This window comes from Gavialis gangeticus, unplaced genomic scaffold (genome assembly GCF_001723915.1).
Source record: "Gavialis gangeticus isolate Ggan-Ray unplaced genomic scaffold, GavGan_comp1, whole genome shotgun sequence".
Taxonomy (NCBI): Eukaryota; Metazoa; Chordata; order Crocodylia; family Gavialidae; genus Gavialis; species Gavialis gangeticus.
In genome coordinates, this window is record NW_017728993.1 from 22,634,283 (window position 1) to 22,650,848 (window position 16,566).

The window sequence follows — 16,566 nt, forward strand, 5'->3', positions numbered from 1 at the left end:
CTATTTTCCTTCTTAAAATTGGTTTAAAAAGATTAACTTTTTATGACTGCCTCCTAAAGTGTCACATAGAGCAAAGTGTCAGGTCTAGAGGTAAAACACAAGTTCCATTTAAATCACAAATATATAGGGTTTAGGTCAAATATTTGTTCATGGTCCTGCAATAAAACTTCTTCACGAAACACGAGATACATAATAACAGGGAGCCAACTTTAACTAAATTAATCAGGAACTGAAAGTGTGCAAATGAAACCAGCCATCAGGATTTATCTGAAGGGTTGCAGTTAACCCTATTGCTGAGATACTGGATGCATTTAAAGGAAGAATGTGAACCTGTTGTACACTAAGCACTATTCTAAATCATTACATGAAGGGACTGGCATGGGAAGCAGCAATAACTGCTATTTATCCATAAATGGTATAAGGTCTAGGCAACCGACCCAGAAAGCCTCTGTCTTTGGCCTTACACTCCAACATGCAGCACTTAAATATCACTGACATCTGTAATTAACACCAGGTCAAACATACCAGTCTTACATTATAAAGAGTCTTGTTTCAAATGCTGTGCTGCAGCACTTAGATTGTGCCAGAGATGTGTAACAGATACCGGAGCAAGGAGCAGGGTCAAAGGAAAAAAAAAAAAAAAAAAACGGTGGAAAATCTTCCGCATAAGCTGCAAGGATTTTTTTTTCCCATCTGCATTTTATGCAAAGGGATCTTGCCATGCTTCCCCTAATGCAGGGGGAAAGGGAGCTTGCCGTGCTTCCCCGGCTTGCATGCAAAAAGAGGACAGAAAAAATAAAGATCTAGAGATGCATAAACCCAAATCCAAGTCATTTAGAAATGTTGGAAGGTTTGGATCCAGGACAGGATTTTGGGTGTGATTCTTTACTGCTGTCCAGCCCCTTTGTATAAGAGAAGCAACAGAAACAGGTCAGGTGCTTGGCATCAGTGCCCAGCAGACGAAAATGTGCTATCAGCACAACCCCTTTGGCATATGCTCCTGACCCTGGCACAGGGGCATGCTGAGAGGAGATGGGGAGTGTCAAAGCAAATGCCCCAGTCCTCCACTGACATAAGATCTCATGCCAGGGTGGATACTAGAGAAAGTTCAGGGGCTGCTCTAAAAAATGGTGGGGCAAACTTGGTGCAGAATGAGGAAGCCATAACCGTCTCCTTGAGGCTCCTCTGTGCCCAAATGGAGCCAGTATACAGGGGAAAGAGCTGAGCCCCCAAACTCTGATCCTAAATCAAAGGTTAACCCAAAAGGCTTGGAGACCCGTGACTTTAAATTGTTAGATAAATTCAATTCTGGTTTGGATCCAGATTGATTTTTTTTTGCCTTCGATTTCTAAGGACCAACTACCGAGTTTGTATAGCCTGACCCCCACAACACACACCAGAGCTTCTCTCCATCCCTCATTAGCAAATTAACTTTGATCCTGAGCCAAGTCAATACCCTGTACATGTTATCAAGGGAGCCGGGCCGTCGCTGTGGCATGAGAACATGCTAAATTTCTGCAAGTTTTTAACACTGAGGGAGATCCACCCCTGGCTCCAATTACCAGCGCATGGTGTAAATTGTCTACAAGGACTGGGTTGCTTTCCAGACCATACGAGCAAGTTCAGCCGCAGGTAGGGAGGATTGCTAGGGGAAAGCTACATCCAGAATCAGGACGAGGAAACCGAGATTCACCAGAACAGGTAAGTCTACACCGCACCCTGGCACTCCCAAAGCGGAAGCTGAAGAGCACATGGCCCCAGTTGCTGGATGCTGTGTAGATGTCCTGGGGCAAGCCTGGCTATCCCAGGCAACCTCCCTTTTTTTCTGCATGCCTGACAGCGGCAGAGAAGGGTGTCCCCAGAGCATCTTTGCCACATGCTCCGGTTTGGTGCATATTGTCACGGAGTGGGGCCTACGAGCAGCCGTGATCCCGCTAGCGCCCCCTTGTCGTGGCAATTAGGAGATCAGCACCCTCTTATTCTTGCCCGCCATGTCTTTGATCTTATATAAGGTAATATGGGAGGCTGCCTATGATCTCCTGAGATTTAAGGGTGACTTGGTGCACCCCCAGCCTTATGGGCTATGCGTGCCTCCTACCTCCCCTTTAGCACGCCCCAAGCCTCGCAGCTGTTCCTGACGTTCTCGTGTCTCCAAGCTTCCACTAGCCCTCCCCGGGCTTCACTCTTACCGGCTGGTCCCCCCCAGGGGCCTAGGCCATGCACTTCCCACGCTCCTACCCCTCTTGCCCCTCACTGGGCCTTTGTCTGTGCTACTCGCACCCGTGGCTCTCTCTTAGCCGGTCCCGCGCTCTCGCGCCCGTGGCTCTCCTGGAGCCTGCTTCGGCCCGCTCGCGCCCTTGGCTCCCGCCAAGCCTCTCTGCGCTGCTCGCGCCCTTGGCTCCCGCCGATCCTATGTGCCAGCCTTGTCTCGGGCTTCCCGGCGCTGGGGCTCAGGTGGCATGCAGCCGTGCCTGGCCCCGACCCTTCTCCGGGTCCCTATGCCACGCGCCTCTTGGGCGCTTGCCCTCGCTGGGGCCTGCTCCACACTGCACGCACCCTTGGCTCCCTCCGAGCCTGCTCTGTGCTGCGCGCGCCCTTGGCTCCCTCCGAGCCTACGTGCCAGCCCTGTCTCGGGCTTTCGCCGGCACTGGGGCTCAGGTGGCATGCAGCCGTGCCTGGCCCCCTGACCCTTCTCAGGTTCCTAGGCCCTCACTGGGCCGAATACTGCCCTCTCGGGCCGGGGTCTCAACCCCACACACCGCACCACTCTGGTGCCAAGCTGCTGCGCCTTCCCGGCGCTGCTCAGTGCCCGCACAGGGCACCCAGGAACCCCCAGACTACTGGGGAGCTCCTGTGAGGCCTCCTCACACCCCTACAGCCTCACCCAGTCCTCCGGATGATATACACAACTGAATCATGAGCCAACCGGCTGCAACCAAAACCATAAGCCTCCCGGCTCTAACAACACAATCAGCCTACCGGCTTCTACATCAAGTCCCGGCCGTCCTGGCTCTCAGGCCAAAGCCTTCTAGTCAGGCTTCTCTCCGCCTGCACCATAATGCAGCCCTCTACGTGCCAAGTGGCACTGCTCAGCCTAGCTCTCCCGCCGAGCTCTTACACACAGGCTGCCAGAAGGGAACTGCCAGCCAGGCTCCGGCCTAGCTGTTTATAAGGGCCCAGCCCTGCCCCCTTCCGGTCACATGGCCTACCTGGTTACTCCCGCAACCCACAGCTGAGCTGCCCTGGTGATTGGCAGCTGCTCTAATCCTTACTCAGGAACGGGGCACCCAAGTGCCCCCGTGACACATATGTTGGGGCACCAAAGAGCTTGGGAAACAGCACAGAACAACATACTGACTTGCCCCTTGGAGGGACCAGCCACCGCTCATGCTTCAAGGCCTGGTAGGCACACACGTCACGCATTTCCCCTGTAACCGAGGCTTTAACGATGCTGCCAAAATCCCATTTCCAATGGGCAGAAGAATCCAGGTTCTCCACCTTATCTCAAATGACATGCCAGATGGAGATTCCTACCATGGAGCTGGGGCGGACTTTGTTAGCTAACGCTTTTCACCTGGGATACTCATAACTTAAGCCCAAAATGGATTTGCTGGCTATGCTCACCCTTTGCTGTCACATATCACTTGCACCTAGCAACGGCCCAGAGCAATAAAGCAAATGCTCAGAGCCTGTTACTGGATGAACTCTGGTATAAAAGTCAAGACGTCGATGCTAAAATTGCAAGCCATGCCTTGCGGACCCAGTTTGGCTCAGTCGTGCCACAAAACCGTCTCCTGTTGAGACAAACAACAAGTGACAGCTCCGTTTCCATCGGTCGTTTCTGTCACGGCATGTCCCTTCGAAACGTCCCCAGGTCCTACTTATTTCTCTCGTTACAGCTCAGCAGAGTAGGAAGCTTCGCAGAAAGCTTGCCTCCCCATCAAAGATTAAACTTGCTAATTCTCCAGGCTGTATACAAAACAGACGGGGTGGGTTAAGAAAGACATGGGAAGACTTTTGGGCTTCCAAGAGAGATTTCCGATCCTCTGCATAAACTAGACGTATTTTACCGTTAGCACAAGGGCTGGCTGAAAAAGGAAGAGGCCATGCCCCCCAGGATTATCAACTCTATCCCATGAGTTTTAAGGCCTGGCTCCAACACGTAGAAGGACAAACTGCATTCAACAGCTTGTCTATGTCTATCCCAACCACGCAGTTGGCCCTATAAAAGGTATCACCCACAACCATCCTTCCTTACACTTTTTATTGAATTAAAAAAAAATCAGTAAAAAAAACATTTTTATCAAAATCATTTGGGATCTTTTGAGTTTTTTCCACTTTCCCCTTTGCTCCTTTTCCTGCACCCCGTCTTTCCCTTCTCCAAATTTCCATTTTGCTATTGAAAAAAAGCGATAAAGTCAAGAAAAAGAGGGAAAAGGATGAGAAATGTGTTTGTCTTTCTCATTTCATTAATTAAAAAAACCCAATGAATTGAAAACAATTCTAGGTTTTTCCTCCACGAAAACTTCCAATTTCAAAAAAATGCCGTTTTCTATGAAAGAAAATATATTGCATTCACAAAACATCCCAGCAGTTCTGGTTGCTACTTTGCTAGGTGGCTTTATCTAACATTAAGGCTCCACATTCAGAACTATGTCTAAAAAGTCACTGAAATCAGCCGTAGGAGTTTGATCTTTTTGCTTTCCCTGTGAGAGACACTTTTAATTCCCAGTCTGAAAAGAGCTAAAATCCAGACTATATAAGATGATGGCGCCTTGTAGGCTTAAAATTGATTAATCAAGTCAATGCTTCTGAACGCCATGTGAATTACTTTGTAACAGGACATGAGCTGGACTGGTTCTTCACCCAGAAAACTCAAAGAAATCCAAGTCTTTTTCTTTCCCCATCTCTCCTTCCAATTTGAAACTCTCCAATCACTTTTCCAACACCTTCCCATCCCTTCCATTCATCCTGCTCTGTACCTTGTTGCATTATTTGTACCCGCTTCTTCCCAAAATGCTAGGAACTGCATCTGGGAGAAATGAAAACAGAGAACAGCCTATTGATAGACTAAGACCCTCCTGTGAAGTCAGGTAGTGGGTGGATCTAGAGTCGATATAGCTAGAGCCCTGGGCTAAGCCATTTGGGTTAATAGTAAAGGAGATTTAAAAAAAATAAAATAAGAACAACAGCCAGACTAATTAACTAGGTGTTTTTTGTAGGGGAGGCTGTAGGAAACCAGGAGCCATTGTCATGGGCTTTTTATGGGGGGGGTGTTTTTTAATAAATTGTCTTTTTACCTTTCTTTTTTTCCCCTACGTACTCCAGTATTTAGCGCAAACGAATCACATGGGCACACAGGTACATTAAAAAACAACAGCTGGAGGCAGGACTGTGTCCATTCAACATCTCAGAGCTGTTTTCACTGCAGCTGGAAGTGGGACGCGGGAGAGAGCCTCGCTCCAGTGCACTGGGGAAGGACACCACGAGCTGGGGACCACCCCGATACGAGCCCGAGCCCCTTCCCCATTGTGTCAGGAGCATTCGAGCTTCAATCTGTCCCCTGTGACACCAGGTATCTGGGAGCATGCTTGCAGCACATGAGAACTTAAATTTTAAGTTCATTGCTTCAGCTTAGCTGGCTTCCGTAGCAATCGAGCTGCAAAGTTGTGGCAGGCCAGGCGTTCCCCCCTCTCCCCTGGGTATCGGCTCTCTTGAGTTAGAAGGGCTGCTTAGCTCAAGCTAGAGCTTAGTGCATATGGGATTCGGGTCAGGAGACCCCTCCAGGTATACCCTGAGCTAAATGAGTGGGACAGGTCTTCTTCTCCATAGTGCACACGTGTTTGCATTTTACTTGAGATCCATCAGCCTAATGTATATTTGGTTAGGGCTTGAGGGAGGAGGAAGGGAGCGAAGCCCCCTCACGAAAAGGAAGCAAAGGGTTCCAGTAGAATAACATTTTTTTTAGCAATTACAGGGCCCAATATGTGCCCAGTGAAGTCAACTGTAATATTTCTGTTGGCTTCAGTGAGGACTGGCTCTAGCTCACACCAAGAGCCACGTGGAAAACCTCTCCACTACCACCCATGGGCTGAATTGCACTGAGGGGGTGTCTGTTGTGCGGGGGCAGATCCCACCCTGGTCTGCCACATCTGAAACTACACTGGACAAGACCTTATGAGATCCAGAGCTGCAACCGCAGTGTGCTCGGCAACCTGCTTCATGCATTCAGTAGGTGATAACCATGTGTAGCTATCATCACCAGATCGTCCTCGGTCCATGAGCCAGAGAAGTACAGTATCTCTATATATCCAATATCTTGTCTAATGCATCCCCTTTGTGTTTGCTGGTCTGGAGTTTGCTGTCACGACAGATGCTACAGGAACAATTTTGGGCTGGGAGGTAGATGGACCACAACCCAAATAGGTCCCTTCCATCTCCAAGTTCTATATATCCCTCAATTCAGTGAGAGCATCCTTAAAAGTCTATTTATAGGCACCCCCCCCGCATCATTTAGGCAACCGGGAGGTGATGAGGCAGCCATCGAGGTCTTGGCGCGAGTCAATGAAAATTTCTCTGACCATGCTTGCAGAAATGTGCTGGCAACCGCAGGGGGTGACCCACACCCGTCATTATTTTACAGACAAAAAGACACTGGTGCTCTTGAACAGCTGCTCCAATACTCAGTTGCAGTCTTGAATCTCGGACTGAATCCAGGCCCTACTTACCTGGTGTTACACGGGAGCACATATCCCTCTTGGGAGAGATGCCAGTGCGGGGGAGCCAGCCACTTCTACACGATCGCTTCGGTCTCTCAGCCCCCAGTATAGCAGGAGGCATGGCCGGAGCACATCTTGGCACAAGCAAGCCCTCAAAAATATAATGTTCCCTCCAGGGCCTCAGTGTAAATTGTAGGCCAGAGCCTCAGCCTAACTCATGCTATTTTAAAATAACGCTATGTAACTGAGCTTGCAAATGAGTTGCTTCTCAAAAATTCCTGCTATTTTCTTTTGCAAGGGGGGTGGGCTTTGTGGTATGGGGTAGCAACAGTGAAAAGTGGGTTTGCTCATGTCAAAAAAAACAAGGGTAGAAATTGAAAATGCAGGGTGGAGGAATCTGGAGATGTTGCAACTTCTGAGGAGGAGAATAAGGGACAGGAAAAAGGTCCCATATCATATGGGAACAGGACCTAAGCGGACTGTTGGTCGATCAGAGCAAGCATTTAGGTGACTGTGATTCTGGTTATCTCACTCGGTTAATAAATTCTCCATTTAAATAGACAGGCCGCGTTCTTGTCTCGCTGTAAGCTGCAAAGCTTGAACTTAAGCCCCTAAATCAGGACAATAATGTCGCAGCAGCTTCTCTAATTTGAAGTCTAACCCCAAGTGGGGCCTTTGCAGCCACGGGGCCCTGGGGAGCACAGGGATGGCCTGCACGTCTTTGATCTGCCTTCGGCATTATGAACGAGAGGAAATTCATCATGCGCCACGACCTGCAAGGGACTGAGAGCGAGCAGCAGAAGGCAGGACGGGAAGGGTTTGGAGAGGCACCTGGAAGTTGAATACGACCTGCAATCATGTCACCTTTGTAAATCATTCTCTCCATAAAGGGCCAGCTCGGGTTTATAGGCATAGGGTTGACTCATCCTTTCAGTTCCCATTGGCTGCAAAGTAAATGAATGTGTTTACAGCCGTATGCAGCCTAGCTACCTACATGCCCAGCCATTAGGGCCTGATGGCTTCTGCAAGAGAAGCTAAGGAGGCTCACGGTGGCTCAGGAACCATCTTTGCTTGTTCTCCCTACAGATGTGGAGCCTCAGACAACCATAATGTGGCACTGTTATTTTAGGTCTTTAGCTCTGCCGCATGCCTGCAGTTTCTGATCAAAGCCAAGAAAAAAGAGAAATGATGCAAGCGGTGCGGGAAAGCTTATACATCCCCCACTTTTTCTTCTTTTGCGTGAGTGCCAGGGATGGATTTTCTCTCCCTGGACTTGACTGCTCATTTCCCTCCTCCATGCCTGACTGCTTCTCTGCATTGCCCTGCAACGCCTCGCGGCTGGGAGGTCATTTGGAGTCAACTGAAGTTTGGCCAGTCATTTCAGTGGAAGTAAAACGGGGCCGCGAGGGCGGCGATGCCAGACACAAACACACAAAGCTGGAGCATCACGTGGTGCAAATCGACAGGAGATCAGACCACGTTGAGAGAGCAGTTTACAGCACCGGAGGCTCTGGCCCATAATTGCTCCCTGCTATTTCTGCTCCCCCCAAGGAAAAAAGACTTGGTTATGAGAAAAGATGAATGGAAGATGGGAATGTGACTTTTCCCTCCGCAAAGAAAAACCATTGAAATGTCATTGAGGTTTCCGTTTCACGAGGCTTGAAATGTATCTGTTTTCCACAGACATTTTTGTGATTTTTTTTTTTTTTTTATGAATGCCTTTATTGACATCGCTTTCATTTTTGGAGACTGACTTGTCCAGGGATGAAAAAAAGCACTATGCAGCTACGTGGTAATAGTGTATTTATACATTATCTTGAAGACATCATAAAACCAGGAACATTTTTTTTTTTTTTGGAGAGTTTTTGCCTGTTATTTTGGCTGGATTTTTGCAATCCTGCAGCAACAAGCGTTACTGACTCCCACCCGGCCAGACAGGTTGATAAAAAAGGGCTACGACAAGTCTTGTAACCCATGAAGATATAGGTCCCCCCTTCGGGAAGTCAAGTGTAAATCAGGACTTATCCCCCCACAACCCTGAGGGCTTGCCCCAGAATAAAACCAGAGTAAGCGACAGGGCAGTCGGGCTCATGATTTGGACAATGCCCCTTTCAAAATGTCACTAATGCAGCATGCACGAGGCTCCCCGCTGTCATTGTGCGGCCGCTCTGCTAAGTGCTCTACAGCATCAATGCTGTTCGCTTCAAAGAGCTCTTGCCTGTACAGTTTCCCCCCTTGAATGAGAGCGATGATCTTGGTCAGAGCAGAGTCCTCCCCGCCCCAGCTCCTTGTGTGGTCTCCTCAAAAGGCCCCAGCATGCTATGCACCGTCTCCATGGAGCAGGTGTCAGGTGCAGCCGGCCCCGCGTCACGCCTTCGGGAGCCTTGCAAAGTCATTAATGGCCTGAAATTGGTGGCGTGGAGAGAAGTGGGAAATTCCAAACTGGCCGTTCCCTCCCCATTTGGGGTGGTACAGGGAGGGAGGGGAGGGCAGCTGCTGGACCCCTGACACGTCTCCCAAGGTGTGACGTACTGCCCAGGAGTGAAACCAGGCAGCACTGAAAAGGCGCGTGTTCTCCGACAAGTCCTTTACAGAGCAGGGTCCTGAGTTTTGGATGGTAGATCCCGTTTTGCCCTTTCTGATGCATTCCCCAGTCCTGGACTGGCACTAAATATCTCCTGAAAGGGGCACCCCGTAAAGCTGTCGTTACTGCAAGAACATAACTCATTTGCTGGCTGGCCGTCTTCCCTGCATTTAGGCCCTGGGGCTTAATTACCGTATTTTCTTGCCTACAACGTGCCCCCAAATAAGGCATGCAACTTGTTTTTTGGGAGGCGGAATGAAGAGAAAAGCTCTTTCCTTGCTTCAGCTGCAGCAGCATCTGATGGGGAAAAGAAACAGTGTCCACAGCCAGGCAGGGAGTCTTCCTTGTAGCACCGCAGCATTATTTTTGCTTTCCCCAGCAGAGACAGAAACTGCTCTTGCTATATATTGCCTCACTTATATTGTTCATCCCCATTCCCAGAAGGTGAATTTTGGGGGAAAGGTGTGCATCGTATGTAATGAAACATGGTATTTTTTTTTCCTGTTTACATTCAGGTGGTAATAATCAGCTGCCCTAATCAGGGCCTCGTGGTACTACACAAACACATGGGTAGACACCACCTCTGCCCATTTCCAATCTAGGACACGATAAGCAGTGAACCATAGTAGACATGCGCACAAGCACATGTCTATTTGCAATTGCTACGCACACTGTTAGGGCCGCGAGCTGCCTTTGCCCTTCAGCCTTAATGTCCGTAAGAGGCTGATTGCTTGTTAGAGGCACCGTGGTGGAGCTGCATTTTGGAAATGAGCGTCGCACTGCTGTCAGCCCATGCCAGCTCCATCCAATATCGTGGCATTGCTCCTGATTCCCAGAGCAGAGCTGAGATTCAGATCACGCCCACAGAAATTAGTACGGCCAGATGCAGGGATTCACTCCATGGGCCAGAAATGTGATAGTGTCATTGTCCTGGGCCAGGCACTGAGTCACCGGGCTGACACCACTATTGCCATGGAAGGGCAAACACAGATGTCTCCCTTCCCTGAAGCCAGGCCCTAATCCTGACTACAGCAAATGACTACCCTCCGGAGGTAACTAGGAAACAAAATACCATGTTTGCTCACATGCAATGCACACCTTTTCTCCAAAATTCAACTTCTGGGAATTGGCATTGTCTGTGGCTTGAGGCAAGGGAGGCCTCTGTAGTACCCTCAAGATGGGGGGTCAGAAGCAGGACATAAAATGACTCCCCATTTCTCTGCCCGACATGTCCCTTTCTGCCTAAGCATAAGCACAGCGACCTGACAGACAGCACGTGGGCTCCTGTCGTGCGTGCTTTCAAGCTACCATGAAGTCGGGAGCACAACTGCCACGCAAAGGGAGAGCTCTCAGCTGCCAACACAAGGGCTCGCTCTCCAAGATCTCTCCTCTTATTCCTCGCCCATTCTTCTCTCCGGTTTGAGGCAGATGAGCACTTGCTCTGAAGTGGCTCCGAGGTTTTTCAGGCTTGGAAGTGACACAGTGAGGAGCCCAGGTGTGGATGGGTCTGAACAGCTGGGTCACGACGGGGGTCCACGTCGGTGGCTGTACCTGGATCCACCCTGAAGGCCAGGATGAATTATTAGGGACAGCTGACGTGGAAGGCAAATGGCATCAGGCAAACATTATCACTGCAGCTGGGCGAGCTGAAATATGTTGAGAGCAAAGGTCAGGGGAACAGGGCACAGCTCTCAGGCTACTTTCCTCCTCCTCCCCCCAGGACAGCAATGCTAGGCCACGACATGTGGAACGAGTCTTGGCATCTCCCCTGAAGGGAGTAATGAGCAGCCGTTAATTTCCCCAATAAATTCAGCCTCTTTATCCCCGCGCTCAATATGGGAGGGCCGGTTGTGCTTTCGTCAGCTTCCAGGCAACAAATGCTTCCCCCGGCGTCACCCTGAGCACAAAGGTTTCTCGGCGGGTATTTGATATTTATGACGGGCCCAACCCAAAGCCAACGGAGGTCTACATTCCCATTGGCTTCAGTCTGCTCTGAATCACGCACCACACGAGCTGCCTGGCCCGGTTGTGATTGGTCAGACAGTTCACCCCCCTGTTCTCCCATTGGCTAGCCCAGCCACTCGTGCCAAAATAAACACATGAGCACAATGACATTGACATTTCCTTTCCGTGGACAGCGGCTGGAGCAGAAGCCAGTCCCGTCAGTTGTTTGCAGGATGATCACCGGGAAAGGGATGAGCCCGGGGTATTGGGGACGTGTGCTTTTGAAAAATGGAAGTTGGCATTCTGCCTCGGTGACGTCCCAAGCAGCTGTAGTAGGAATCAGAGTGATAATGGCCGAGTTGTTTTTCTCTTGGGTCTTGTGCCAGAGGTCATTTGTCCCATCTAATTAAGACCTACTGCTCCTCCCACCCTCTGCCTCATTGAGGCACTCGAAGAGATGGGAAGGGACCTATTTGAGGCACCAGCTCCTCAAAGCAGCCCCTCTCTGAGGCTTCAGGAAGGGCGCCTGCCAGAGGACCATGTGCTCACAACTCAGCCAAGCTCCTGGAACTGGTCACCAGGTTGAAGCCTTCATGCAGTCACATCCACACTCCACAGTGATGAAGTGGTAGAATTGACTCCATCTGTCCCATGGCCTCTGCAGGGTTAACTGGACTAAACACTGGCCTTGGCCAATATCAGAGAGACAGACTTGGCACCAACTTACCTCCCATGAGATCCCCTGGGGCCTAAACTCTGCTCTCAGTTATACCAGACAAGACATTGCTGGAATTGCACTGATGAAATCAAAGGCTTTGGGCCCGCTGACTTCCACTGGTCCAGCCCAGGAAAGAAGTTAGCATGGGACACCACCCAACTCTTTCTCACTGGGAGAAGGTCTAACACCCAACCACCCAACTCTTTCTCACTGGAAGGAGGTCTAACACAAGCACACAACTCTTTCTCACTGGGAGAAGGTCCAACACCCAAGCACCCAACTCTTTCTCACTGGGAGGAGGTCTAACACATAAGCACACAACTCTTTCCCACTGGGAGGAGGCCTAACACCCAAGCACCCAATTCTTTCCCACTGGGAGAAGGGCCAACACCCAAGCACCCAAATCTTTCTCACTGGGAGGAGGCCTAAAACCCAAGCACCCAACTCTTTCTCACTGGGAGGAGGCCTAACACCCAAGCACCCAACTCTTTCTCAATGGGAGGAGGCCTAAAACCCAACCACCCAACTCTTTCTCACTGGGAGGAGGTCTAATGGGCAAGAAGTTCCCAGTTCCCTTAGAGGAGAGATGCAATGCCAGACAGCTGGAAAAGTCCCTGTGTGACTTGTGAGTGGATGTCATTCAATACAGGCCACAGAAAAGTATGTGGACCCTCTCACTGTCACGCTTGCCTTTTTTTCACCTCAGAGGACTTCCTTTGAGAGTCACAATAAACATCCGTGGGACCACTTTCTCAGCTCATGCAGAAGGTACAAAGGTGCACAGCTCCCTTGGTAGTGGAGTGATGCCAACTGTGGCAACAATTACTATGGAAGACTCCTTAGTAAGTGAAGCAGGCATGACACGAAGCCGTCTATCTTTTTCAGGGTAAAAGTTCCCCTGTCAAATCACTGTAGTAACTTTACCCCAGGGTAACTTCCTACCGAGTAAGTGTTGTGTGTCCACTCCCGTAGTTGGTGTCTTCCCAGGGTAGCTATTTGCTCAGTGCTAGTAGGCTGCTACCAGCTCTCCCTCCACCCAGTGCCAAGGCTTGTAATAGCACCTACGGCAGGCAGGTTGGGAGTTACTTCTGTGTCCACTCCCTACAATAAAGTTAATCTATTATGGAGTGAAATCTGGGTTAAATGATTCCAGAGTAATTCTATAATGTGTTTGCACTCTTATTTCAGTGGAGCATCTGTCCCCAATATACAAAAAAACCAAGTAATCATGCAAGGGATGGTAATGAATAGACCGTTCATAATAGACCATTCATAGACCATTCTAGATTAGGGGTGCTCAACCCCCAGCCCTGGGGCCCAATCCGGCCTATGGAGCTATAGTATGCAGCCCACAGGGCTCCCCACAGGTTGGGAAGTTTGGTGGCAGGGGAACAGTGGCAATTAACACTGCCATCCCTCCCCGGCTACCAAATTTCCAAACTCTACACAGCCAGATAAGGTCGGCACTCTGCCGCATCTACCCCACGGGCCAGATACACCAGCTGGATCCAGCCCGTGGAAGGACTGGGCACCACCCACCCAGCCCATGGGGCAAAAGGATTTGGCACCGCTGCTCCCAATAAATCTGTTTCGAAGCTTTCTCTCTAAAGCATCCACACCTGCCACCGTCAGGGACAGGATACCGGGCTACGTAGACCACTGGTCTGACCTAGTGTGGCACTTCTGATGTGTTTATCTTCGCCTGTAGACTGGCCCCAGGTCTCGTAGCAAGAGAGGAGCCACGAGCTGTGCAAGATTTTTGTAGCAAGGGTGGCTCCATCTGCACAACTCATTGCTTGCTTTGTGTGTCCTGAGCTACCAGGGATATCTAGCCTCTCAGTATTGCGGTGCTGCCGGGGTCACACTGAGAACCGGTGCAGAGAATTAGGTCTGCACAGCGGGCCAAATGCCAAAAGACTTCACTGCTAGGCTTTCACTCAGGCTTCACACAAGCAATTCCTTCTTGGGGAATCAATTCACCTCCCTGTTATTCTTTGTATTGCTGTGCTGTCTATGACCCCAGGGATGGACCCCTTTGTGTACTAGGTGCTGTACAAATGCAGGGTGCAAGCGCAGCCCTTGTCCCAAAGCTAAGTCACCTACACCCAGACAAAAATATGGCCCAAGTCCCAAGTGAGAGACCAGGCCCCTGTGCCCAAGCCTGTGTATAGGAGTCACCCCCCAAGACGGTGATCCCCCCGTACTGTAGCCCCGTGCTCTGGGAGGGTTGCCAGGGCCCACAACTGATGCAGAAACCCCAGACCTACATTCAGCAGGTCTCAGGGGTCCTATTCTGAATCAAGCAGCCTTTTCCACAAGTGGGGATTGGGACAAGGCTGCCCTCCCTGCTCCCACCCCATTACAGTCTCTGCTAGCCAAATCCCAGCAAGATCTCATCCCCCTAACCCCTAGCCCAGGTCTTGCTGAAGAAGGTCATCGGAGTGAGGGAGACTGGCCCAAGCGATGCTGAGCCCCTGCCTCTCTCACCAATTGCAGCTCAAAGCACTTCCCAGGTTTGGAGCATTTGGCATCAGGGGTCAGCAACCTTTGAGGGGTGTAAGAGGGAGCTGGGGCAGCAGCAGCAGAGCGGCAAAGATAGAGGGGACCTGGGGCATCCCCTCAAGGATGGCATTGGTACCCCCATAGCTCACCTCTACACACACTGCTGCACTGCAAGCCAGATGCGATTGCTCAGCTGGCTACACCCAGCCCACAAGATGTAGGTTGCGACTCCTGTTCTGCATCAAACCAGGGGAAACTGAGGCACAGAGAGGTGCTGCAAGGTGCTGAAGATCATGGCATACATCAAGAGCAGAGCCAGGAATACAGCTCAGGTGCCAGACTCCATCCTCTGGCATGAGATGGGAAGAGCCAACGGGTCCGCATTTGTGCACAAGAGCAATGTGAGCCGAGCCGCTAGCACCGAGGAATGTGTGGGAGGCTGAAACAGCCTCGGGATCACTGTTATTTCATCCTTCATCTGCCAGATAGTCCAACAGGGCTCCATTAGTGAGCACATTGCCAGAAGATTAATGGAAGTGGTTATTGCCCCCTATTCGGCACTGGTGAGGCCACATCTGGAGTCCCGGGTTCAGTTTTGGGCCTCCCAAAGAGAAGATGTGGACAAGTCGGAGAGAGACCAGCGGAGGGCAACAAAAATGGTTCAGGGGTTGGGGCTCATTTCCTATGATTTTATGTTGTTCCCTCCTCCACTCATGGCCATGCTTATAGTGTCCAGAGAGCAGCACAGAGCAGGGGAATGAAGGCAGGAGGGGCAGGCGGCGGGGAGACACAGGCCAGAGAAACTCATGTCATTAAAGTAACTATTTATATCCTTAACTGTGGCTGAGGGGGCAGCTCATATCTGGGTCACAAAACCAGCCAAGTCCTTGTATTCAGCTGTCCACTTCCAGAAGATGCCTCATTAAAGGGCAGGACGTTGCCTCTAAAAGCTGGGAGGTAGGTCCAGCGGGGCAGTCCTGAAACAAACCATCCCGCTGGGAAAGCCCCGGTGAAATCCACCCAGGACCATCTGCACGGGCTGGCATGCATGCCTGGCCAGGCGTGTTCGGGTCCCTGAGGCAGCATGCACAAGTGTGGCACTAAACCTAAGGGAAGTGGTCACTCCAAAATGATGCATTACCATACCAGCTCATCAAAGCCAGTATCTTGTCTTTCACAGTGGCAGAGACAGTGCTAAGGGGGAAAATACTTCAGTAAGTTGTCTCCAGCCTGATCCAGCTCCCAGCATCCAGAAACCTAGAGGCTGCACCCTTGACAATCATAGTTTAATACCCAAACAAATGAATTTGTCCAAGCCCCTTTTGAACGTGGGTCGTCCGACCCCCCGGTCTTTCCTGCCCAAGTGCAAGGATGATCTTGTGAGGTCCCTTCCAGCCCCTAACATCTGTGAATCTGAAATGATCAGCTTCCACAACCTCCCGTGGCGATGAGTTCCTCACGTTAATGGCACAGGACGTGCCGTGGTACAAGGCAAGGACACGGCTGTGGCGACACGCCAGACAGAAAGGCCCTTTTTGCAGCCCCATCTGCTCACAGACATCAGGGACGGGCCGAGGAAATGCTCCGGCCGTAACTCGAGGGGAGTCCTGGCTGTTCCTGTTTCTCAGGCTCCCACGAGCGACCGAATAGGGGTTGAGGAACGCACGTCGCCTCTGTTTGTAAACTGAAAAAGGAGTCACGCCCCCCTCTATTCCCAGAGCTATCATAATTCATTAGCCTTCTTGGCCTTTGGGCTGCAAAAAAAAAAAATCCAGCGGTGTCATGACTCTTTAATAAGATGTCATCTTCAGGCATGACAAACATGAGGGCTCAGTAAATAATAGCTCTAACATGTAATGTCATGCCTGGCCCATCTGTTGCCCTAATGACTGCCTTTCTATCACCTGCCACTCCGTCACCGCAGGGAGAGACAACGGCAGGTCCCTCCCCTGCCGAAGCGGCTCGCAGGCAGGGGCTGCCCCTGACTGTCTCCGACAGCTGTGTGTGTTTTTATTGGGAGTGACAGAGGAGTCAGCATTTTTTCAGGGGAGGAAATTTATTTTGACACACCTGTTGGGCCTAATCCCAACGCTGGACGC